General features: G+C 37.4%; 1 protein-coding gene across 1 annotated transcript in view; it reads left to right on the top strand.

Annotated features, from left to right (window-relative positions):
• The window catches only part of LOC122808300 (melatonin receptor type 1C-like), a 54,721-nt gene that overhangs the window by 28,663 nt on the left and 1,592 nt on the right, over positions 1-24,466 (top strand). The gene's annotated exons all lie outside the window — the stretch shown is intronic.

Consider the following 24,466-nt stretch of genomic DNA (forward strand, 5'->3'; position numbering starts at 1 on the left):
CAAACTTACTAGCCAATAAATTCAGGCCAACTTTACCCTTCATTCTCCTCTGTATTTCCCTCAAGATATATGTAAAACTGGCTTGCCTCCAGATATCACATAAGACCAGGTACTAAAAGTGCTATGAAAAGCTAAAAATACTACATCAATGAGTCGGTCCAGACAATACCTCTGGATGCTTATTAAATAGCATGTAGTAGAACAATTTAGCCATGTCTTCCTAACAACAGTGTTTAACTTCAGCCTCCATACAGATTTTATACCAAGTAAAAGAAGAACAGCTACAATCATTTCCCTATACAAGGGAGGACATTCCACAGACCCAGACAATTGCAGACCCATAAGTCTGATCAGCCTCATACACACAGCCATTTAAAGACTTATTATGGAACTAATTAATAAAGACAAAGAGAACCTCCAAACACTGGATGTGTCTTAGACTGGATTCATAAAGGGCAGGTCATACTTACCCAATCTAGTGGATTTTTTTTGAAAAGGTCGCCAAAGCAATGGATGAAAGTAAAATGGTGCACACCCTATACCGTGACTTGGATAAAGCTTTTGATAACCCCTCCCCCCACTCAAGCATAGAAGAAAATCTAAATAAATTGGGAATAACTCCCCCACGTCACTTGCCAGATTGGAAGCTAGCTCACAGATAGGGTGCAGGAAATCAAAATAGAGGCAGTTACCTGCACAAAGAGACCATTCACCAGTGGAGTCCCTCTGGGTTCTGTGATGGGAACTTTTCTGTTTGCCATCTAGTTTTCTGAAGTAAAGGGTATTATTAAAGGGCTCTGGTTGACTAAGATTACAGAAGGCTGCAAGCTAGGAGCAGTCATTTAATCCCCCAAATGATGTACCTCTCCTGTAGGAAGGTTTTTCCTAATTATATAACTGGTGCCAGATTCATGGACGGAAACTAAATGCCAAAGAATTCATTATCCTTTCCTTTGGGAAGTCCTCTACCCCATAGATCTACCACATTGACAATATATCCCTAAGAGGTGACCAAGTTGTTTGCAGTTTGGGAACCTTTGTGGACAGTGACCTAAGTTTCAACCAAAACATGTCCATTGTCATAAGAAAGCCTTCTATATTGCATAGCTTATAAAAAAAGAGATTGTGTCTAGATTTAGGGAAGTCATCCCTTCTTAAGCCAGTCACTGAATACAATGCCAGCTTTGGCATACATCTGTCCAGACACATGAAACAACTGTAATGCCCACAGAGATATCTTACTGAAAAGATACTAGACCTAAACTATACGTTTTACATGAATTGGCTCAAATCACTGTCACTATTCTCAGTTTCCTACAGACTGTTAAGAAGTGACCTGTGACTCATATTTCCTGACCAAAAGTGATGAATATACTGCACATCAGCAAGTCACATAGCATCATAAATACTCAGTTTAGGAATATAAACCTCTTCTGTAGCATTAAGGGTTTTGAGGTACAGGTATAGTTTCATAGGTTCATAGGTTGGTACTAGGCTATCGGCCCTAGGGCCTAAATAAGCCTAGCCATAACAATTCCCTGGCTATTTCTTCCCACACTATTTACTTTCCTGGACCCCTGGATATCTCACAGAGGATAAAGATTTTGTTCCACAGACTCCTCAACAATGTAAATAAAACTTATCCCTGTTCATATTCAAGCAGAACTTGGATTTATGGATGGGAAACAGAAAATTTACCCCAGGACTGCCTCCTGTACTACTTATGGATGTAGGCAGCTCCTAAATGAGTTATCCCATGCATGAATACTCTCAAATCATTTATGGTATCACCCCAGCTATCCTCCCAAAGGATAATATTTAATTGGTGACCATAAAATGGGTAACAAGAAATTGGATTGGTTAATTCAAGCACCAAAAGGGAAATTGATTAGGCTTAAAATGGCCTGCAAGGGGAGCTAGCCTAGTACATACCTATGAACTTATGGCTGTGCAGGACAAGTAGTGGTGTCAAGTCCACAGCTTTGGGCTGTGACATTCCCTATTTGACAGTGCAACGTTAAACAGATAATACTTGATGCCTGAAGTATTTCTTGTGGGCTATGCTGACTAGTGCATGGCCACCTTCCATCACATATCAGCTGTTTCTCCACATATCATAAGTAAATTTATTGCTCATATGGTATTTGGCATCATCATTTATGCAATGCTCAGTGGCCTGTTGTCTCTATTATTTCTTCCAGCAACAGTTTAAAGAATTTCACCTGCAATGAACATGAGATGTAAAGTAATATACCCAATTTCCCCATGTTTATAAAGCATCTTCCTGGTGAGTAGCTTCTGTATTATTGATGTTAAAATTTTCATTTACATCTGTAAGGTGTCATGCACAACAACCCCCAAAGATAGGGATGGTGATGGTCCCAGAGACTGTGTGTGAGCGCTGGCATGTGAACGTGATGCTTAATTCCACCAATGATGGAGTCATGTACTGCATGCAGGAGAACCTCTTGATGTTGATCTAACAGTGCTGTGGGATCTTAATCTGGAATTAGAGGTTCTAGTCTATGATGTGGAAGCTTTACGTAGTCTATCTGTCTTCATCTTCGAGGAATCCATATGAATGCCTGCTGCTCTTTCTTGGAATATATATGGTGTTTGGCCTACTTATTCAGCACATATGGGAATATTCCCTTGTCCACGTCCAGCTGAGTCCCCAGTGGATGTTTAGTAAGTCCTTAATAGTGTGCTGGTGGATGTTGACATGGATACAGTGTGTTCAACCATAATTAAGAATCATCATGATATTGTCTCTGGTATCAAACATTGCTTGTGTATTTTCTCATGTACACCCTGAAGCACTGTAACCATCTCTACTTGACTCTAAGTGGCAGTAGCATGGACCTGAACTAAGTCATGGCATATCTGCTGCTGGGTAGTCAAAGCTTTGCATGTCTCTGGAGCTAGCTGTGAGAGATGCTTTCACCTATAACCCCTGCGTGCAGGTATAAAATGGGTAATTCTGCCTCAGAAAGGGTTGCCTGCTCATCAAGGGTTTTACTATGTATACGTATTTATTTATTTATTTGACATTTGTTAACTGGGTTAGTCCATCTGAGCTAATGCCCATTTTCAGCAGAGACCTGGGGAAAAAAAACACTCCACAGTAAAAAATTATACAAGTATAAAAATTCAAAGTACAAATTTGGAAGTATAAAAAAGAAAAAAAAAACATGAAACTGGTGTTGGGTTATGTGGTCCCCCTGTTGTAATGTCATTCCCTCATTATGCTAAGTCTATGAGCCTGTGTCACTGCCTATGGGGTAATCCATTTGCTATGAGGCAGGGCATCCTTCCAGTATAAAAAGAAAAAAAAACAGGCCCTGCAGTGTCAAAGTCCACAAAGTAAAGCCAACAAACACTGCTTTAGGTTGGATCCACACACCGCCACTTTATTTAAACATACATAAAAAAGATCAAGCTCTTTCTTCCCTTTCCATAGGGATTTCATCAGATCCTGAAGAAATCCCTATGGAAAGGGAAGAAAACGCTCAATCTTTTTTTATCTATGCTTAAATAAAGTGGTTGTGTGTGGATCCAACCTAAAGCAGTGTTTGTTATCCTTCCAGTATAATTTGTAACTCTGTCACTGTTCTCAGGCTGTGTAGTGAGAATGAGAATAAAGGCATCATTGTTGACAGCCATTTTGCTTTCAGAATTAGCCTGCTGTACTGCAGCAGAGCATGAGATTGTTTCTGCTGGTGACTCTATCAGGAAATATGTAACAACATGGTTAATATAACCAGCAACATTTATATGACTTGTATGATATCCACATTAACCATGCAGTGTCTGCAGAGATGGAGCTACAGTTGATGTTGATGGAGGACCTGATGAGGAAACACATGGCGAGTGAACCTAGCATGAAATTAGCAATCCCAGCCAAACACTAACCTTCTGTGCTGCCAGTAAGTGGGTGCTTTGTGTGCATGAAAGTACAGGTGTCAATGCGACAAAGAATCATTTCTGTACCAATCCCCTCTGCATCAATGTCATTGTATGAACAGATTATAAATCATCATGTAAGAACGTATTTACAATATCATAGCTAGTCATGCTGGCATATAATACACAGGTTAATCTAGTATTATGTACAAAAACTCAGCCAAACTTGCTAACACAAATAAAAGTGTCTAATTTCTTCACACAGCTCACCAAGTCATTAGCTTTTTTCCTATGCTGCGCCAAGGTTTGAGTCATCCTCATAGGATTTAAGTCAACCACAACATGACTACATGGCTTAGTCACTTTTCCTACTTTGGCCCTCATTTTCCAAAAAAGATGTTTTCCATATATTGTATGTGCCTCCATGAGAATGTGATTTTCTTTAGGAGTGATGTTGTCGATTTGGTGCCTTACTCCTTGATGTGGCATTTTCCCTTAAAAGTAAAAGCTGGCAATTACATATTCCTGCCCTATCTGCGTGCAATCAATTATGTGGCTATAATCTTACTGAGGAATGGAACAATAGGAAAATGTCAGCAAGCATTACTTTTGATCATGAGAGTTCCCTCTGCTGTAATGATTTTTCCTTTTTCTTTTTCGGTTCTTCCATGTGTTATGCATTTGTCAGCTAGCTGTGTAATATGTAAGACTACACAGGATAAAATACATGTCCTATGAAGCAGGGCTAGTAGGGTGGGGGAAATTGAATGAGAAAAAGTTTATTTTTTTCCTTCAGTTGTAGTAATGTAGCCTGCAAATTGTTCCTGAACATTTCCACTGCAAGACACCGCAGTCTGCATAAACAAGTTATATACTTATCATGGTGGTGAACACATCACTGAATATGACAGTTTCTAAACCCAAATAACATAGAAGCACAATGCTACTGGAAAATTTCCTGTCTTACCAGTAAAACAGAGGCCACTGCTGAAGATGTTATAGTCAAGTGCACTAACAGCCTATTTCCTATCATTTTAGCCTAACTGTGCCCGTGTTAAAGTTTTTTCTAATAATTTGTTCTATTCTACCTTCACATAAACTTTGAGCTCAGCACCTGTCAAAATGGTGAACCATAAAAGGTTTGCTGAAAGCTTCCTCCAATTTAAGAAGTTATTATGCAAATTAAGCATTTTCAGGCTTAACTCTATGAACTGTATTATAGTGCATATGTGTAAGTGATTTTACTGACACAGCTGAGTTACAACTGTTGTGGATAAGCAGTGAAGTGCTTATGCAGCACAAATGCACTGCTCAAACATCAACCTGATGGTGCATCACAGTTGCACATGGAAGTAGTACAAGAATGCATCTGCTTTCCTCCACCTAGAAGTATCCTGTGCAGGGTGTAAGGTGCCTGACAGAGTGATGACACATTCTGATAGTCTCAGTTTTGCATGTACCTCTTTACTCTTATCTGAGACTAGCAGAGATAAGATGTAGCTTGTGAATGCTTTGGGTCATGACCCAACTTTGTCCAAGAAACAGACCACAATTTTCTTTCACCTGCTGCAGGCATTATACATGCAAAAGATTGATGGTTCAGACCCCCCATACCCCTATGGGTACCCTGAGGTGTGCTAGGGAAGCCAGCACCCTGAGTTTCACATTTTGGTTGTGGGTGCAGTAGAGAGGCTAGTGGACTGGTGGTGGGATCAATAAGGTCTCTGTCAGCCAATGCCAGAATTGCTGTACCAGTTGTCTCGGACCACCAAGTCATCAAGGCCTTGACCCCCAAAACATTAGAGATACCCCACCTAGGACCCTCAGGACAGAGAAATAGTTGAAACTCTCTGGACTGGTTTAATACTGTGTGCAAAGTCCTCAGTGCTATCCCCTTTGTGTCAATCCATTTGTATGTGTTGTCTCCCGCTTCACTTTTCAGCCCAGCATGCTGCTCCTGTCTGTCTTGTCTTATATGATTATCTAATAAAAACATTTTTAACTGTTCTTTAACCCTCTATCCTACACAGTCTGCCCTTATTCCTTCCACAAATTGCCTTATAAAAAATATTTGGAAAAATGAGGGTTTGTCCCTGCCCCCCCCCCCCAAACAAATCCTCTCCCACCTTTTCTATCTCAACCCTCCTAATGTGTTCCTTTTATGTTTCACTTGTCCCTCTTTCAGGCTGTCCTGTCTTCACAATTTCCATACTTATAAAAACAAGAACATGGCATTCATAAAAGCGGACAATCAGAGTGAATTCTTGTCTTTAAAAAGATTTTGTAAACAGCTAACAGTGCTGTTGAGCCATAACTAGAGCAATTTCTTATGGAACGTTCTTGAGAGATCCATGCTGCTCTACACTCACTGCCAGCTGCTGAAATTAGATGACAGCAATTGTGCATCTGTGTACATGTGAAGCAAGTTCACAACAGCTGAGCCATTTTCCGGTATAACTAAACTCTTTCCATATGAGTTTACACAGATTAAGATGTGACTATCCTGGGCATTCCCTCAGAAAGTGAGAACCCCAATAAGCAGGGCCTCTTGCACATAGTTGCTTGTTTAAACACAGGTGTAGTGATGCTATTCCTACACTACATTTATACATTGTGAAGCATGGGACTATGAAAAAACCCCACAGAGGGACGCTGTTTACTTATCTAGGTTATAGATTTAAAAAAGTTGAAAATCAATGTCCAAATCATTTCACACTGTTTTAAAAAAGTGGTGCAATAAAATACAACATGAAAAAATAGGAACCATAAACAGGAGTAGCATTTTGCTTTATTACGCAAGACTTCATTAGAGAAATCTGAGACTCTAAACAGGTCAATGTCTATGCCAGCTACACACTCAATAAAGTATACTCAATAAAACAAATACATTAGAATAAAAGCAAGCTTTTGAATCCCTATTCAGAAATAGTGAACCTTTTATGAGAAACATTTATTGATGAAAAAAGATGTACGCATTTGAAAGAATGCTTTATTTTATTAGTTATTTCTTTCTTTGTTTGTTTGCTTATTAATTTACTATTTGCACACCATTTTCAGCCATAACTAAAGCTCAAAGTGGTAGATGGATTGTGTGGGAAAAGACCTGCAGCAGTCAGGCATGAGTGTCGAAAAAGGCAGGATAGTGGCACTGAACAGAGGGTTTTTTTTTTCTTTTTTCTTTTTTTGGGGTGGGGGATATACTCTTGGCTAGGCTTGTAAGGACCCCAGGCTCATTAGCCTAGTAATCTCCTATGATCCTATGATTCTATGATGACCATTGACATGACACCCGAACCCCATGTAGAAAATGGGAAAAACAGGTTTGATGATGATGATGATGAAAGTCCTTGCTCTTTTTTGGTGCTGGGGTAAAATTTTGGAAAGGCTTTATTTATATTGATTATGGAGGGCAGAAGACAGTTTCCCGTGAGGGACATTGAAATGCTACAGCTGCAGTAAATTTAGGCAGATCTTAGAATGTCCTAATTATATTAATACATTAATCTTCATAGCATAGTTATCTATAACACTTTGAACTTGGAGCGTAGCGTCCCCTTAAATGGACTGAAAATGTGACCAGACTAATTTCACAGTATTTCTATTTTTTCCAAGGACTGGACCTTTTTCCACATACTGGGGTCCAATAACTTGATAACTCCTCATCGCCTATTACTTGACAACTCCTCATCGCCTATTACTTGACTTATATTACTTTGCAGTTGAATTTTTACAATTTGGGGAGAAATAATATTTCAGATGAAACTGGACTAGGGTAACTTCACTTTTTATATTAAGACTGTCCTGGAGCTTATTTCTAATATTGTTTTGAATATTTGTACTGGTCCCCTACTCCTGGAGTAATTGTATTCAGTTAATATCTTTAATTGTCTTTGTACTGAATGGTGATGCTAATTCTATTTTTTCATACCCCTCTGGACCAGTTCGTAAGTCTCTCAAGTATTACTAACTTATTTGAATCCCATGTGATAGGAAATGGAGACTAGTAATGCCATTGTGTGTCAAGAAACACTTTGGCAATATCTGTAAAGAAATCCACAAAGTTTGGTTAGCCATATTCAGCAAACTGGGTGCTGAAAAGCAACAAAACTTGAAGGACTGTCTCTATCACCATTATTTGTGTTTCTTTCTGTCAGGTATCAGACTTCTGCAAGGGCAGGAATGTGAAATATCAGTACTTTCCAATCAGAGAATGTTCTATAAGTAATCAGTTGCTTCATGGTTTATCATAATGTTGCTTTTTGTACCTGGGTGTATTAATAATGTCCAACTGAGTTCTACTTCCAGCTACAGTTAAACACTATTTGTACTTGTGAGTTGACCAAGTTAAAATAAACAGCCACACAATGCGTAGCATTTAATATTTCCTACATATTTTGATTAAAACAATAATGATATGAATAATAAGAACAGAACTGCATGCTTGATTAATTTAATATTTGCCCATGATGAATATCTTAAAGATATCCCTTTACAAATGAAACATTAAAAGAGAATGGATAGGGAGAATGAGTCAGAAATAATGGTCATTTCCTGCACTATCCACTCACATGATATTGGATTAAATGTGTTATTCCTGAATGGAAAATATTGTAACACAGAAGTAATATGACACATCTTATTGAACCAGCATAGTTTTGGGACTAATTTAGTCTTTCATCAGAAGTTAAAAAGCCACTGACAACAGACAAAACACTATAATATCCAGTTTTGCATATAGAAAGAAAAGAGAATATGTCAATTCTTTCCCAGCAGCTAGCAGCTAAAGCAAAGATTTCAAAAAATGTGAAAAAATCTGAATGTGCTATTCCGATGTTTAGAACTATGAATAGGGAGGCAGAGAACTTGAGAGAGAGAGAGAGAGAGAGAGAGAGAGAGAGAGAGAGATGAATGTGTTTGAGTTTGGGTGTGTATCAGCAAGAAACATTACATGACAAGCAAGGAACATGGCATACCAAAAAGAGTATGCTCTTCCCAAACAATAACATGGAATATCAGTGTTCATTTAGGAAGGGGAAAAAGCCAAGGGGAAAGAAGTTATATTAAATAAATATGATAACTATGCACTGAAACATTAGTTAAAATAATAAGAAAATGAAAACAAAATTATATTTGAGAGATTTTTCTTAAAAATGTAATGGTGGAAAAATGGCCAATCGTGGTGTTATACTACGGAAAATCAGATATTTCAAAATTAAGCTGCTAGCTTAAATGTGTGGATGCCTCCAAACTGTGAAAGGGATATGTGTGGATACAATAGCTGGGTAATCTCAATATAAAACAGCAGTGAGGCTTGTTATGATCATTTAGTATAATATACAGAACTGGGTTTTTGCTAACATGGATAAGGAAGAAAAATGAATATACGAAGAAGTAGAAGAAGAAATGAAAGAAAAGAAATAGGAAGCGATTTGGCTGTCCTGAAATGAGAGTACATATGTATAAATGTTATCAGGCAAAATTCTAAGTGGGACCTTTGTAGAGTAACATTAATAAACACAAAACCATGTGTTAATGTTAACATGTTGAATATAAGACCTTATTCAATTGCATATGGTATGGTTATTAGTATTAAAACTAGAAATGAAATATGAAATTATCCTTTGTCTTTGCAGGAATAAAAATAGATGTTCCCACCAGTTAAATAATATTACAATAGTCTTTCATTCAGAATTAACATGTTAAGAGTTAAGAAACTGAAGTCATTATTTAGTGAATCAGAAGGAAATCATCAAACAAACTATGCATTTCTGACATAGTGCACATTTGTTACCAGTTACCATATCTAGGTCTCAACTGTTAGTTGCTCTAGAGGGCAATATTATAAACAATTTAAATGTTTCAAGAAATCTATATCCATATTCAATAAAATAATAGCCTTGACAAAATAATGTTTATCTAAACTATTCTTTTCTCCAGACATACAAAAATGTTCTTAAAGACTGATAATCGGTGTCTCTCTGGTACAGAATTATCAGACTTATAATCTCTCACTGGTTTGGCATTCATTCTGTGTCTGAAATCCTGTATCAGTGGAAACAAGGCAGTACAAACCTAGCTGAGTCATATAATGGGGTTGTAGCCTGTAGTGTGAGAAGACTACCTTAGGTAATTCAGAGGTAAATGCAGTCTTACAGAAACATGAACAGAATGAAAGTGCTTAGTCTGAGAAGACTACCTTAGGTAATTCAGAGGTAAATTCTGTCTTACAGAAACATGAACAGAATGAAAGTGCTTAGTCTGAGAAGACTACCTTAGGTAATACAGAGGTAAATGCTGTCTTACAGAAACATGAACAGAATGAAAGTGCTTAGTCTGAGAAGGCTACATTAGGTAATTCAGAGGTAAATGCTGTCTTACAGAAACATGAACAGAATGAAAGTGCTTAGTCTGAGAAGACTACCTTAGGTAATTCAGAGGTAAATGCTGTCTTACAGAAACATGAACAGAATGAAAGTGCTTAGTCTGAGAAGACTACCTTAGGTAATTCAGAGGTAAATGCAGTCTTACAGAAACATGAACAGAATGAAAGTGTTTAGTCTGAGAAGACTACCTTAGGTAATTCAGAGGTAAATTATGTCTTACAGAAACAGGAACAGAATGAAAGTGCTTAGTCTGAGAAGACTACCTTAGGTAATTCAGAGGTAAATGCAGTCTTACAGAAACATGAACAGAATGAAAGTGCTTAGTCTGAGAAGACTACCTTAGGTAATTCAGAGGTAAATGCTGTCTTACAGAAACATGAACAGAATGAAAGTGCTTAGTCTGAGAAGACTACCTTAGGTAATTCAGAGGTAAATTCTGTCTTACAGAAACATGAACAGAATGAAAGTGCTTAGTCTGAGAAGACTACCTTAGGTAATTCAGAGGTAAATGCAGTCTTACAGAAACATGAACAGAATGAAAGTGCTTAGTCTGAGAAGACTACCTTAGGTAATTCAGAGGTAAATTATGTCTTACAGAAACAGGAACAGAATGAAAGTGCTTAGTCTGAGAAGACTACCTTAGGTAATTCAGAGGTAAATGCTGTCTTACAGAAACATGAACAGAATGAAAGTGCTTAGTCTGAGAAGACTACCTTAGGTAATTCGAAGGTAAATGCTGTCTTACAAAAACATGAACAGAATGAAAGTGCTTAGTCTGAGAAGACTACCTTAGGTAATTCAGAGGTAAATGCTGTCTTACAGAAACATGAACAGAATGAAAGTGCTTAGTCTGAGAAGACTACCTTAGGTAATTCAGAGGTAAATGCAGTCTTACAGAAACATGAACAGAATGAAAGTGCTTAGTCTGAGAAGACTACCTTAGGTAATTCAGAGGTAAATGCAGTCTTACAGAAACATGAACAGAATGAAAGTGCTTAGTCTGAGAAGACTACCTTAGGTAATTCAGAGGTAAATGCAGTCTTACAGAAACATGAACAGAATGAAAGTGCTTAGTCTGAGAAGACTACCTTAGGTAATTCAGAGGTAAATTATGTCTTACAGAAACAGGAACAGAATGAAAGTGCTTAGTCTGAGAAGACTACCTTAGGTAATTCAGAGGTAAATGCTGTCTTACAGAAACATGAACAGAATGAAAGTGCTTAGTCTGAGAAGACTACCTTAGGTAATTCAGAGGTAAATGCAGTCTTACAGAAACATGAACAGAATGAAAGTGTTTAGTCTGAGAAGACTACCTTAGGTAATTCAGAGGTAAATTATGTCTTACAGAAACAGGAACAGAATGAAAGTGCTTAGTCTGAGAAGACTACCTTAGGTAATTCAGAGGTAAATGCTGTCTTACAGAAACATGAACAGAATGAAAGTGCTTAGTCTGAGAAGACTACCTTAGGTAATTCAGAGGTAAATGCAGTCTTACAGAAACATGAACAGAATGAAAGTGCTTAGTCTGAGAAGACTACCTTAGGTAATTCAGAGGTAAATTATGTCTTACAGAAACATGAACAGAATGAAAGTGCTTAGTCTGAGAAGACTACCTTAGGTAATTCAGAGGTAAATGCTGTCTTACAGAAACATGAACAGAATGAAAGTGCTTAGTCTGAGAAGACTACCTTAGGTAATTCAGAGGTAAATGCAGTCTTACAGAAACATGAACAGAATGAAAGTGTTTAGTCTGAGAAGACTACCTTAGGTAATTCAGAGGTAAATTATGTCTTACAGAAACAGGAACAGAATGAAAGTGCTTAGTCTGAGAAGACTACCTTAGGTAATTCAGAGGTAAATGCTGTCTTACAGAAACATGAACAGAATGAAAGTGCTTAGTCTGAGAAGACTACCTTAGGTAATTCAGAGGTAAATGCAGTCTTACAGAAACATGAACAGAATGAAAGTGCTTAGTCTGAGAAGACTACCTTAGGTAATTCAGAGGTAAATGCTGTCTTACAGAAACATGAACAGAATGAAAGTGCTTAGTCTGAGAAGACTACCTTAGGTAATTCAGAGGTAAATGCAGTCTTACAGAAACATGAACAGAATGAAAGTGCTTAGTCTGAGAAGACTACCTTAGGTAATTCAGAGGTAAATGCTGTCTTACAGAAACATGAACAGAACGAAAGTGCTTAGTCTGAGAAGACTACCTTAGGTAATTCAGAGGTAAATGCAGTCTTACAGAAACATGAACAGAATGAAAGTGCTTAGTCTGAGAAGACTACCTTAGGTAATTCAGAGGTAAATGCAGTCTTACAGAAACATGAACAGAATGAAAGTGCTTAGTCTGAGAAGACTACCTTAGGTAATTCAGAGGTAAATGCTGTCTTACAGAAACATGAACAGAATGAAAGTGCTTAGTCTGAGAAGGCTACCTTAGGTAATTCAGAGGTAAATGCTGTCTTACAGAAACATGAACAGAATGAAAGTGCTTAGTCTGAGAAGACTACCTTAGGTAATTCGAAGGTAAATGCTGTCTTACAGAAACATGAACAGAATGAAAGTGCTTAGTCTGAGAAGACTACCTTAGGTAATTCAGAGGTAAATTCTGTCTTACAGAAACAGGAACAGAATGAAAGTGCTTAGTCTGAGAAGACTACCTTAGGTAATTCAGGGGAAAATTCTGTCTTACAGAAACATGAACAGAATGAAAGTGCTTAGTCTGAGAAGACTACCTTAGGTAATTCAGAGGTAAATGCTGTCTTACAGAAACATGAACAGAATGAAAGTGCTTAGTCTGAGAAGACTACCTTAGGTAATTCAGAGGTAAATGCAGTCTTACAGAAACATGAACAGAATGAAAGTGTTTAGTCTGAGAAGACTACCTTAGGTAATTCAGAGGTAAATTATGTCTTACAGAAACAGGAACAGAATGAAAGTGCTTAGTCTGAGAAGACTACCTTAGGTAATTCAGAGGTAAATGCTGTCTTACAGAAACATGAACAGAATGAAAGTGCTTAGTCTGAGAAGACTACCTTAGGTAATTCAGAGGTAAATGCAGTCTTACAGAAACATGAACAGAATGAAAGTGCTTAGTCTGAGAAGACTACCTTAGGTAATTCAGAGGTAAATGCAGTCTTACAGAAACATGAACAGAATGAAAGTGCTTAGTCTGAGAAGACTACCTTAGGTAATTCAGAGGTAAATGCTGTCTTACAGAAACATGAACAGAATGAAAGTGCTTAGTCTGAGAAGACTACCTTAGGTAATTCAGAGGTAAATGCTGTCTTACAGAAACATGAACAGAATGAAAGTGCTTAGTCTGAGAAGACTACCTTAGGTAATTCAGAGGTAAATGCTGTCTTACAGAAACAGGAACAGAATGAAAGTGCTTAGTCTGAGAAGACTACCTTAGGTAATTCAGAGGTAAATGCTGTCTTACAGAAACATGAACAGAATGAAAGTGCTTAGTCTGAGAAGACTACCTTAGGTAATTCAGAGGTAAATGCAGTCTTACAGAAACATGAACAGAATGAAAGTGCTTAGTCTGAGAAGACTACCTTAGGTAATTCAGAGGTAAATGCAGTCTTACAGAAACATGAACAGAATGAAAGTGCTTAGTCTGAGAAGACTACCTTAGGTAATTCAGAGGTAAATGCTATCTTACAGAAACATGAACAGAATGAAAGTGCTTAGTCTGAGAAGGCTACCTTAGGTAATTCAGAGGTAAATGCTGTCTTACAGAAACATGAACAGAATGAAAGTGCTTAGTCTGAGAAGACTACCTTAGGTAATTCAGAGGTAAATTCTGTCTTACAGAAACAGGAACAGAATGAAAGTGCTTAGTCTGAGAAGACTACCTTAGGTAATTCAGAGGTAAATTCTGTCTTACAGAAACATGAACAGAATGAAAGTGCTTATTCTGAGAAGACTACCTTAGGTAATTCAGAGGTAAATGCTGTCTTACAGAAACATGAACAGAATGAAAGTGCTTAGTCTGAGAAGACTACCTTAGGTAATTCAGAGGTAAATGCAGTCTTACAGAAACATGAACAGAATGAAAGTGTTTAGTCTGAGAAGACTACCTTAGGTAATTCAGAGGTAAATTATGTCTTACAGAAACAGGAACAGAATGAAAGTGCTTAGTCTGAGAAGACTACCTTAGGTAATTCAGAGGTAAATGCTGTCTTACAGAAACATGAACAGAATGAAAGTGCTTAGTCTGAGAAGACTACCTTAGGTAATTCAGAGGTAAATGCAGTCTTACAGAAACATGAACAGAATGAAAGTGCTTAGTCTGAGAAGACTACCTTAGGTAATTCAGAGGTAAATGCAGTCTTACAGAAACATGAACAGAATGAAAGTGCTTAGTCTGAGAAGACTACCTTAGGTAATTCAGAGGTAAATGCTGTCTTACAGAAACATGAACAGAATGAAAGTGCTTAGTCTGAGAAGGCTACCTTAGGTAATTCAGAGGTAAATGCTGTCTTACAGAAACATGAACAGAATGAAAGTGCTTAGTCTGAGAAGACTACCTTAGGTAATTCAGAGGTAAATGCTGTCTTACAGAAACATGAACAGAATGAAAGTGCTTAGTCTGAGAAGACTACCTTAGGTAATTCAGAGGTAAATTCTGTCTTACAGAAACAGGAACAGAATGAAAGTGCTTAGTCTGAGAAGACTACCTTAGGTAATTCAGAGGTAAATTCTGTCTTACAGAAACATGAACAGAATGAAAGTGCTTAGTCTGAGAAGACTACCTTAGGTAATTCAGAGGTAAATGCTGTCTTACAGAAACATGAACAGAATGAAAGTGCTTAGTCTGAGAAGACTACCTTAGGTAATTCAGAGGTAAATGCAGTCTTACAGAAACATGAACAGAATGAAAGTGCTTAGTCTGAGAAGACTACCTTAGGTAATTCAGAGGTAAATGCTGTCTTACAGAAACATGAACAGAATGAAAGTGCTTAGTCTGAGAAGACTACCTTAGTAATTCAGAGGTAAATTCTGTCTTACAGAAACAGGAAGAGAATGAAAGTGCTTAGTCTGAGAAGACTACCTTAGGTAATTCAGAGGTAAATTCTGTCTTACAGAAACATGAACAGAATGAAAGTGCTTAGTCTGAGAAGACTACCTTAGGTAATTCAGAGGTAAATGCTGTCTTACAGAAACATGAACAGAATGAAAGTGCTTAGTCTGAGAAGACTACCTTAGGTAATTCAGAGGTAAATGCTGTCTTACAGAAACATGAACAGAATGAAAGTGCTTAGTCTGAGAAGACTACCTTAGGTAATTCAGAGGTAAATGCTGTCTTACAGAAACATGAACAGAATGAAAGTGCTTAGTCTGAGAAGACTACCTTAGGTAATTCAGAGGTAAATGCTGTCTTACAGAAACATGAACAGAATGAAAGTGCTTAGTCTGAGAAGACTACCTTAGGTAATTCAGAGGTAAATGCTGTCTTACAGAAACATGAACAGAATGAAAGTGCTTAGTCTGAGAAGACTACCTTAGGTAATTCAGAGGTAAATGCTGTCTTACAGAAACATGAACAGAATGAAAGTGCTTAGTCTGAGAAGACTACCTTAGGTAATTCAGAGGTAAATGCTGTCTTACAGAAACATGAACAGAATGAAAGTGCTTAGTCTGAGAAGACTACCTTAGGTAATTCAGAGGTAAATGCTGTCTTACAGAAACATGAACAGAATGAAAGTGCTTAGTCTGAGAAGACTACCTTAGGTAATTCAGAGGTAAATGCTGTCTTACAGAAACATGAACAGAATGAAAGTGCTTAGTCTGAGAAGACTACCTTAGGTAATTCAGAGGTAAATGCTGTCTTACAGAAACATGAACAGAATGAAAGTGCTTAGTCTGAGAAGACTACCTTAGGTAATTCAGAGGTAAATGCTGTCTTACAGAAACATGAACAGAATGAAAGTGCTTAGTCTGAGAAGACTACCTTAGGTAATTCAGAGGTAAATGCTGTCTTACAGAAACATGAACAGAATGAAAGTGCTTAGTCTGAGAAGACTACCTTAGGTAATTCAGAGGTAAATGCTGTCTTACAGAAACATGAACAGAATGAAAGTGCTTAGTCTGAGAAGACTACCTTAGGTAATTCAGAGGTAAATGCTGTCTTACAGAAACATGAACAGAATGAAAGTGCTTAGTCTGAGAAGACTACCTTAGGTAATTCAGAGGTAAATGCTGTCTTACAGAAACATGAACAGAATGAAAGTGCTTAGTCTGAGAAGACTACCTTAGGTAATTCAGAGGTAAATGCAGTCTTACAGAAACATGAACAGAATGAAAGTGCTTAGTCTGAGAAGACTACCTTAGGTAATTCAGAGGTAAATGCTGTCTTACAGAAACATGAACAGAATGAAAGTGCTTAGTCTGAGAAGACTACCTTAGGTAATTCAGAGGTAAATGCTGTCTTACAGAAACATGAACAGAATGAAAGTGCTTAGTCTGAGAAGACTACCTTAGGTAATTCAGAGGTAAATGCTGTCTTACAGAAACATGAACAGAATGAAAGTGCTTAGTCTGAGAAGACTACCTTAGGTAATTCAGAGGTAAATGCTGTCTTACAGAAACATGAACAGAATGAAAGTGCTTAGTCTGAGAAGACTACCTTAGGTAATTCAGAGGTAAATGCTGTCTTACAGAAACATGAACAGAATGAAAGTGCTTAGTCTGAGAAGACTACCTTAGGTAATTCAGAGGTAAATGCTGTCTTACAGAAACATGAACAGAATGAAAGTGCTTAGTCTGAGAAGACTACCTTAGGTAATTCAGAGGTAAATGCTGTCTTACAGAAACATGAACAGAATGAAAGTGCTTAGTCTGAAAAGACTACCTTAGGTAATTCAGAGGTAAATGCTGTCTTACAGAAACATGAACAGAATGAAAGTGCTTAGTCTGAGAAGACTACCTTAGGTAATTCAGAGGTAAATGCTGTCTTACAGAAACATGAACAGAATGAAAGTGCTTAGTCTGAGAAGACTACCTTAGGTAATTCAGAGGTAAATGCTGTCTTACAGAAACATGAACAGAATGAAAGTGCTTAGTCTGAGAAGACTACCTTAGGTAATTCAGAGGTAAATGCTGTCTTACAGAAACATGAACAGAATGAAAGTGCTTAGTCTGAGAAGACTACCTTAGGTAATTCAGAGGTAAATGCTGTCTTACAGAAACATGAACAGAATGAAAGTGCTTAGTCTGAGAAGACTACCTTAGGTAATTCAGAGGTAAATGCTGTCTTACAGAAGCATGAACAGAATGAAAGTGCTTAGTCTGAGAAGACTACCTTAGGTAATTCAGAGGTAAATGCTGTCTTACAGAAACATGAACAGAATGAAAGTGCTTAGTCTGAGAAGACTACCTTAGGTAATTCAGAGGTAAATGCTGTCTTACAGAAACATGAACAGAATGAAAGTGCTTAGTCTGAGAAGACTACCTTAGGTAATTCAGAGGTAAATGCTGTCTTACAGAAACATGAACAGAATGAAAGTGCTTAGTCTGAGAAGACTACCTTAGGTAATTCAGAGGTAAATGCTGTCTTACAGAAACATGAACAGAATGAAAGTGCTTAGTCTGAGAAGACTACCTTAGGTAATTCAGAGGTAAATGCTGTCTTACAGAAACATGAACAGAATGAAAGTGCTTAGTCTGAGAAGACTACCTTAGGTAATTCAGAGGTAAATGCTGTCTTACAGAAACATGAACAGAATGAAAGTGCTTAGTCTGAGAAGACTACCTTAGGTAATTCAGAGGTAAATGCTGTCTTACAGAAACATGAACAGAATGAAAGTGCTTAGTCTGAGAAGACTACCTTAGGTAATTCAGAGGTAAATGCTGTCTTACAGAAACATGACCAGAATGACAGTGGTTAGTCTCAGAAGACTACCTTAGGTAATTCAGAGGTAAATGCTGTCTTACAGAAACATGAACAGAATGAAAGTGCTTAGTCTGAGAAGACTACCTTAGGTAATTCAGAGGTAAATGCTGTCTTACAGAAACATGAACAGAATGAAAGTGCTTAGTCTGAGAAGACTACCTTAGGTAATTCAGAGGTAAATGCTGTCTTACAGAAACATGAACAGAATGAAAGTGCTTAGTCTGAGAAGACTACCTTAGGTAATTCAGAGGTAAATGCTGTCTTACAGAAACATGAACAGAATGAAAGTGCTTAGTCTGAGAAGACTACCTTAGGTAATTCAGAGGTAAATGCTGTCTTACAGAAACATGAACAGAATGAAAGTGCTTAGTCTGAGAAGACTACCTTAGGTAATTCAGAGGTAAATGCTGTCTTACAGAAACATGAACAGAATGAAAGTGCTTAGTCTGAGAAGACTACCTTAGGTAATTCAGAGGTAAATGCTGTCTTACAGAAACATGAACAGAATGAAAGTGCTTAGTCTGAGAAGACTACCTTAGGTAATTCAGAGGTAAATGCTGTCTTACAGAAACATGAACAGAATGAAAGTGCTTAGTCTGAGAAGACTACCTTAGGTAATTCAGAGGTAAATGCTGTCTTACAGAAACATGAACAGAATGAAAGTGCTTAGTCTGAGAAGACTACCTTAGGTAATTCAGAGGTAAATGCTGTCTTACAGAAACATGAACAGAATGAAAGTGCTTAGTCTGAGAAGACTACCTTAGGTAATTCAGAGGTAAATGCTGTCTTACAGAAACATGAACAGAATGAAAGTGCTTAGTCTGAGAAGACTACCTTAGGTAATTCAGAGGTAAATGCTGTCTTACAGAAACATGAACAGAATGAAAGTGCTTAGTCTGAGAAGACTACCTTAGGTAATTCAGAGGTAAATGCTGTCTTACAGAAACATGAACAGAATGAAAGTGCTTAGTCTGAGAAGACTACCTTAGGTAATTCAGAGGTAAATGCTGTCTTACAGAAACATGAACAGAATGAAAGTGCTTAGTCTGAGAAGACTACCTTAGGTAATTCAGAGGTAAATGCTGTCTTACAGAAACATGAACAGAATGAAAGTGCTTAGTCTGAGAAGACTACCTTAGGTAATTCAGAGGTAAATGCTGTCTTACAGAAACATGAACAGAATGAAAGTGCTTAGTCTGAGAAGACTACCTTAGGTAATTCAGAGGTAAATGCTGTCTTACAGAAACATGAACAGAATGAAAGTGCTTAGTCTGAGAAGACTACCTTAGGTAATTCAGAGGTAAATGCTGTCTTACAGAAACATGAACAGAATGAAAGTGCTTAGTCTGAGAAGACTACCTTAGGTAATTCAGAGGTAAATGCTGTCTTACAGAAACATGAACAGAATGAAAGTGCTTAGTCTGAGAAGACTACCTTAGGTAATTCAGAGGTAAATGCTGTCTTACAGAAACATGAACAGAATGAAAGTGCTTAGTCTGAGAAGACTACCTTAGGTAATTCAGAGGTAAATGCTGTCTTACAGAAACATGAACAGAATGAAAGTGCTTAGTCTGAGAAGACTACCTTAGGTAATTCAGAGGTAAATGCTGTCTTACAGAAACATGAACAGAATGAAAGTGCTTAGTCTGAGAAGACTACCTTAGGTAATTCAGAGGTAAATGCTGTCTTACAGAAACATGAACAGAATGAAAGTGCTTAGTCTGAGAAGACTACCTTAGGTAATTCAGAGGTAAATGCTGTCTTACAGAAACATGAACAGAATGAAAGTGCTTAGTCTGAGAAGACTACCTTAGGTAATTCAGAGGTAAATGCTGTCTTACAGAAACATGAACAGAATGAAAGTGCTTAGTCTGAGAAGACTACCTTAGGTAATTCAGAGGTAAATGCTGTCTTACAGAAACATGAACAGAATGAAAGTGCTTAGTCTGAGAAGACTACCTTAGGTAATTCAGAGGTAAATGCTGTCTTACAGAAACATGAACAGAATGAAAGTGCTTAGTCTGAGAAGACTACCTTAGGTAATTCAGAGGTAAATGCTGTCTTACAGAAACATGAACAGAATGAAAGTGCTTAGTCTGAGAAGACTACCTTAGGTAATTCAGAGGTAAATGCTGTCTTACAGAAACATGAACAGAATGAAAGTGCTTAGTCTGAGAAGACTACCTTAGGTAATTCAGAGGTAAATGCTGTCTTACAGAAACATGAACAGAATGAAAGTGCTTAGTCTGAGAAGACTACCTTAGGTAATTCAGAGGTAAATGCTGTCTTACAGAAACATGAACAGAATGAAAGTGCTTAGTCTGAGAAGACTACCTTAGGTAATTCAGAGGTAAATGCTGTCTTACAGAAACATGAACAGAATGAAAGTGCTTAGTCTGAGAAGACTACCTTAGGTAATTCAGAGGTAAATGCAGTCTTACAGAAACATGAACAGAATGAAAGTGTTTAGGCTGAGAAGACTACCTTAGGTAATTCAGAGGTAAATGCTGTCTTACAGAAACATGATCAGAATGAAAGTGCTTAGTCTGAGAAGACTACCTTAGGTAATTCAGAGGTAAATGCTGTCTTACAGAAACATGAACAGAATGAAAGTGCTTAGTCTGAGAAGACTACCTTAGGTAATTCAGAGGTAAATGCTGTCTTACAGAAACATGAACAGAATGAAAGTGCTTAGTCTGAGAAGACTACCTTAGGTAATTCAGAGGTAAATGCTGTCTTACAGAAACATGAACAGAATGAAAGTGCTTAGTCTGAGAAGACTACCTTAGGTAATTCAGAGGTAAATGCTGTCTTACAGAAACATGAACAGAATGAAAGTGCTTAGTCTGAGAAGACTACCTTAGGTAATTCAGAGGTAAATGCTGTCTTACAGAAACATGAACAGAATGAAAGTGCTTAGTCTGAGAAGACTACCTTAGGTAATTCAGAGGTAAATTCTGTCTTACAGAAACATGAACAGAATGAAAGTGCTTAGTCTGAGAAGACTACCTTAGGTAATTCAGAGGTAAATGCTGTCTTACAGAAACATGAACAGAATGAAAGTGCTTAGTCTGAGAAGACTACCTTAGGTAATTCAGAGGTAAATGCTGTCTTACAGAAACATGAACAGAATGAAAGTGCTTAGTCTGAGAAGACTACCTTAGGTAATTCAGAGGTAAATGCTGTCTTACAGAAACATGAACAGAATGAAAGTGCTTAGTCTGAGAAGACTACCTTAGGTAATTCAGAGGTAAATGCTGTCTTACAGAAACATGAACAGAATGAAAGTGCTTAGTCTGAGAAGACTACCTTAGGTAATTCAGAGGTAAATGCTGTCTTACAGAAACATGAACAGAATGAAAGTGCTTAGTCTGAGAAGACTACCTTAGATAATTCAGAGGTAAATGCTGACTTACAGAAACATGAACAGAATGAAAGTGCTTAGTCTGAGAAGACTACCTTAGGTAATTCAGAGGTAAATGCTGTCTTACAGAAACATGAACAGAATGAAAGTGCTTAGTCTGAGAAGACTACCTTAGGTAATTCAGAGGTAAATGCTGTCTTACAGAAACATGAACAGAATGAAAGTGCTTAGTCTGAGAAGACTACCTTAGGTAATTCAGAGGTAAATGCTGTCTTACAGAAACATGAACAGAATGAAAGTGCTTAGTCTGAGAAGACTACCTTAGGTAATTCAGAGGTAAATGCTGTCTTACAGAAACATGAACAGAATGAAAGTGCTTAGTCTGAGAAGACTACCTTAGGTAATTCAGAGGTAAATGCTGTCTTACAGAAACATGAACAGAATGAAAGTGCTTAGTCTGAGAAGACTACCTTAGGTAATTCAGAGGTAAATGCTGTCTTACAGAAACATGAACAGAATGAAAGTGCTTAGTCTGAGAAGACTACCTTAGGTAATTCAGAGGTAAATGCTGTCTTACAGAAACATGAACAGAATGAAAGTGCTTAGTCTGAGAAGACTACCTTAGGTAATTCAGAGGTAAATGCTGTCTTACAGAAACATGAACAGAATGAAAGTGCTTAGTCTGAGAAGACTACCTTAGGTAATTCAGAGGTAAATGCTGTCTTACAGAAACATGAACAGAATGAAAGTGCTTAGTCTGAGAAGACTACCTTAGGTAATTCAGAGGTAAATGCTGTCTTACAGAAACATGAACAGAATGAAAGTGCTTAGTCTGAGAAGACTACCTTAGGTAATTCAGAGGTAAATGCCGTCTTATAGAAACATGAACAGAATGAAAGTGCTTAGTCTGAGAAGACTACCTTAGGTAATTCAGAGGTAAACGCTGTCTTACAGAAACATGAACAGAATGAAAGTGCTTAGTCTGAGAAGACTACCTTAGGTAATTCAGAGGTAAATGCTGTCTTACAGAAACAGGAACAGAATGAAAGTGCTTAGTCTGAAAAGACTACCTTAGGTAATTCAGAGGTAAATGCTGTCTTACAGAAACAGGAACAGAATGAAATTGCTTAGTCTGAGAAGGCTACCTTAGGTAATTCAGAGGTAAATGCTGTCTTACAGAAACATGAACAGAATGAAAGTGCTTAGTCTGAGAAGACTACCTTAGGTAATTCAGAGGTAAATGCTGTCTTACAGAAACATGAACAGAATGAAAGTGCTTAGTCTGAGAAAACTACCTTAGGTAATTCAGAGGTAAATGCTGTCTTACAGAAACATGAACAGAATGAAAGTGCTTAGTCTGAGAAGACTACCTTAGGTAATTCAGATTTAAATGCTGTCTTACAGAAGCATGAACAGAATGAAAGTGCTTAGTCTGAGAAGACTACCTTAGGTAATTCAGAGGTAAATGCTGTCTTACAGAAACATGAACAGAATGAAAGTGCTTAGTCTGAGAAGACTACCTTAGGTAATTCAGAGGTAAATGCTGTCTTACAGAAACATGAACAGAATGAAAGTGTTTAGTCTGAGAAGACTACCTTAGGTAATTCAGAGGTAAATGCTGTCTTACAGAAACATGAACAGAATGAAAGTGCTTAGTCTGAGAAGACTACCTTAGGTAATTCAAAGGTAATTGCTGTCTTACAGAAACATGAACAGAATGAAAGTGCTTAGTCTGAGAAGACTACCTTAGGTAATTCAGAGGTAAATGCTGTCTTACAGAAACATGAACAGAATGAAAGTGCTTAGTCTGAGAAGACTACCTTAGGTAATTCAGAGATAAATGCTGTCTTACAGAAACATGAACAGAATGAAAGTGCTTAGTCTGAGAAGACTACCTTAGGTAATTCAGAGGTAAATGCTGTCTTACAGAAACATGAACAGAATGAAAGTGCTTAGTCTGAGAAGACTACCTTAGGTAATTCAGAGGTAAATGCTGTCTTACAGAAACATGAACAGAATGAAAGTGCTTAGTCTGAGAAGACTACCTTAGGTAATTCAGAGGTAAATGCTGTCTTACAGAAACATGAACAGAATGAAAGTGCTTAGTCTGAGAAGACTACCTTAGGTAATTCAGAGGTAAATGCTGTCTTACAGAAACATAAACAGAATGAAAGTGCTTAGTCTGAGAAGGCTACATTAGGTAATTCAGAGGTAAATGCTGTCTTACAGAAACATGAACAGAATGAAAGTGCTTAGTCTGAGAAGACTACCTTAGGTAATTCAGAGGTAAATGCTGTCTTACAGAAACATGAACAGAATGAAAGTGCTTAGTCTAAGAAGACTACCTTAGGTAATTCGAAGGTAAATGCTGTCTTACAGAAGCATGAACAGAATGAAAGTGCTTAGTCTGAGAAGACTACCTTAGGTAATTCAGAGGTAAATGCTGCTTAGTCTTTTCTAATAAGGTACTGGCATCGACAAGTCAGTATTTGCTTTAGTATGCTGCTTGTCTTGAATATTTGATTTTGTCTTAGAGAAGGAAAAAAAGATAGGAAATTGGTGGTTTAGTGGTGTGATCCAGGAGTGCATGTATAGCATATATGGCCTAGGGAAGTGTATGAATTTGGAATACAAATCAACAATACTTGACCTTCCATGGCACAACATTTTTGTTGGTAATCTAAATGCCACATGTGTACATGAAAGAGAGGTATCAGCAAAGAATGAGAGGACAAATGTTTAAAAGAGGAGTGAGAGCTCCCTACAAATGAAAGTGAATCATCTGAGGTTGTAAAATACAATTTTGCTTTAAATCAATAGCCACTTCCAGAAAAACAGTTTCCTATATGGGTGGATTCAGCTATGCGTTTTTCTAATCATATCAACCAAATGGCTAATGATAGTTATGGAACT

The sequence above is a fragment of the Protopterus annectens genome, chromosome 8.part0, assembly GCF_019279795.1.
Source record: "Protopterus annectens isolate FY-2018-M chromosome 8.part0, PAN1.0, whole genome shotgun sequence".
NCBI lineage: Eukaryota > Metazoa > Chordata > Ceratodontiformes > Protopteridae > Protopterus > Protopterus annectens.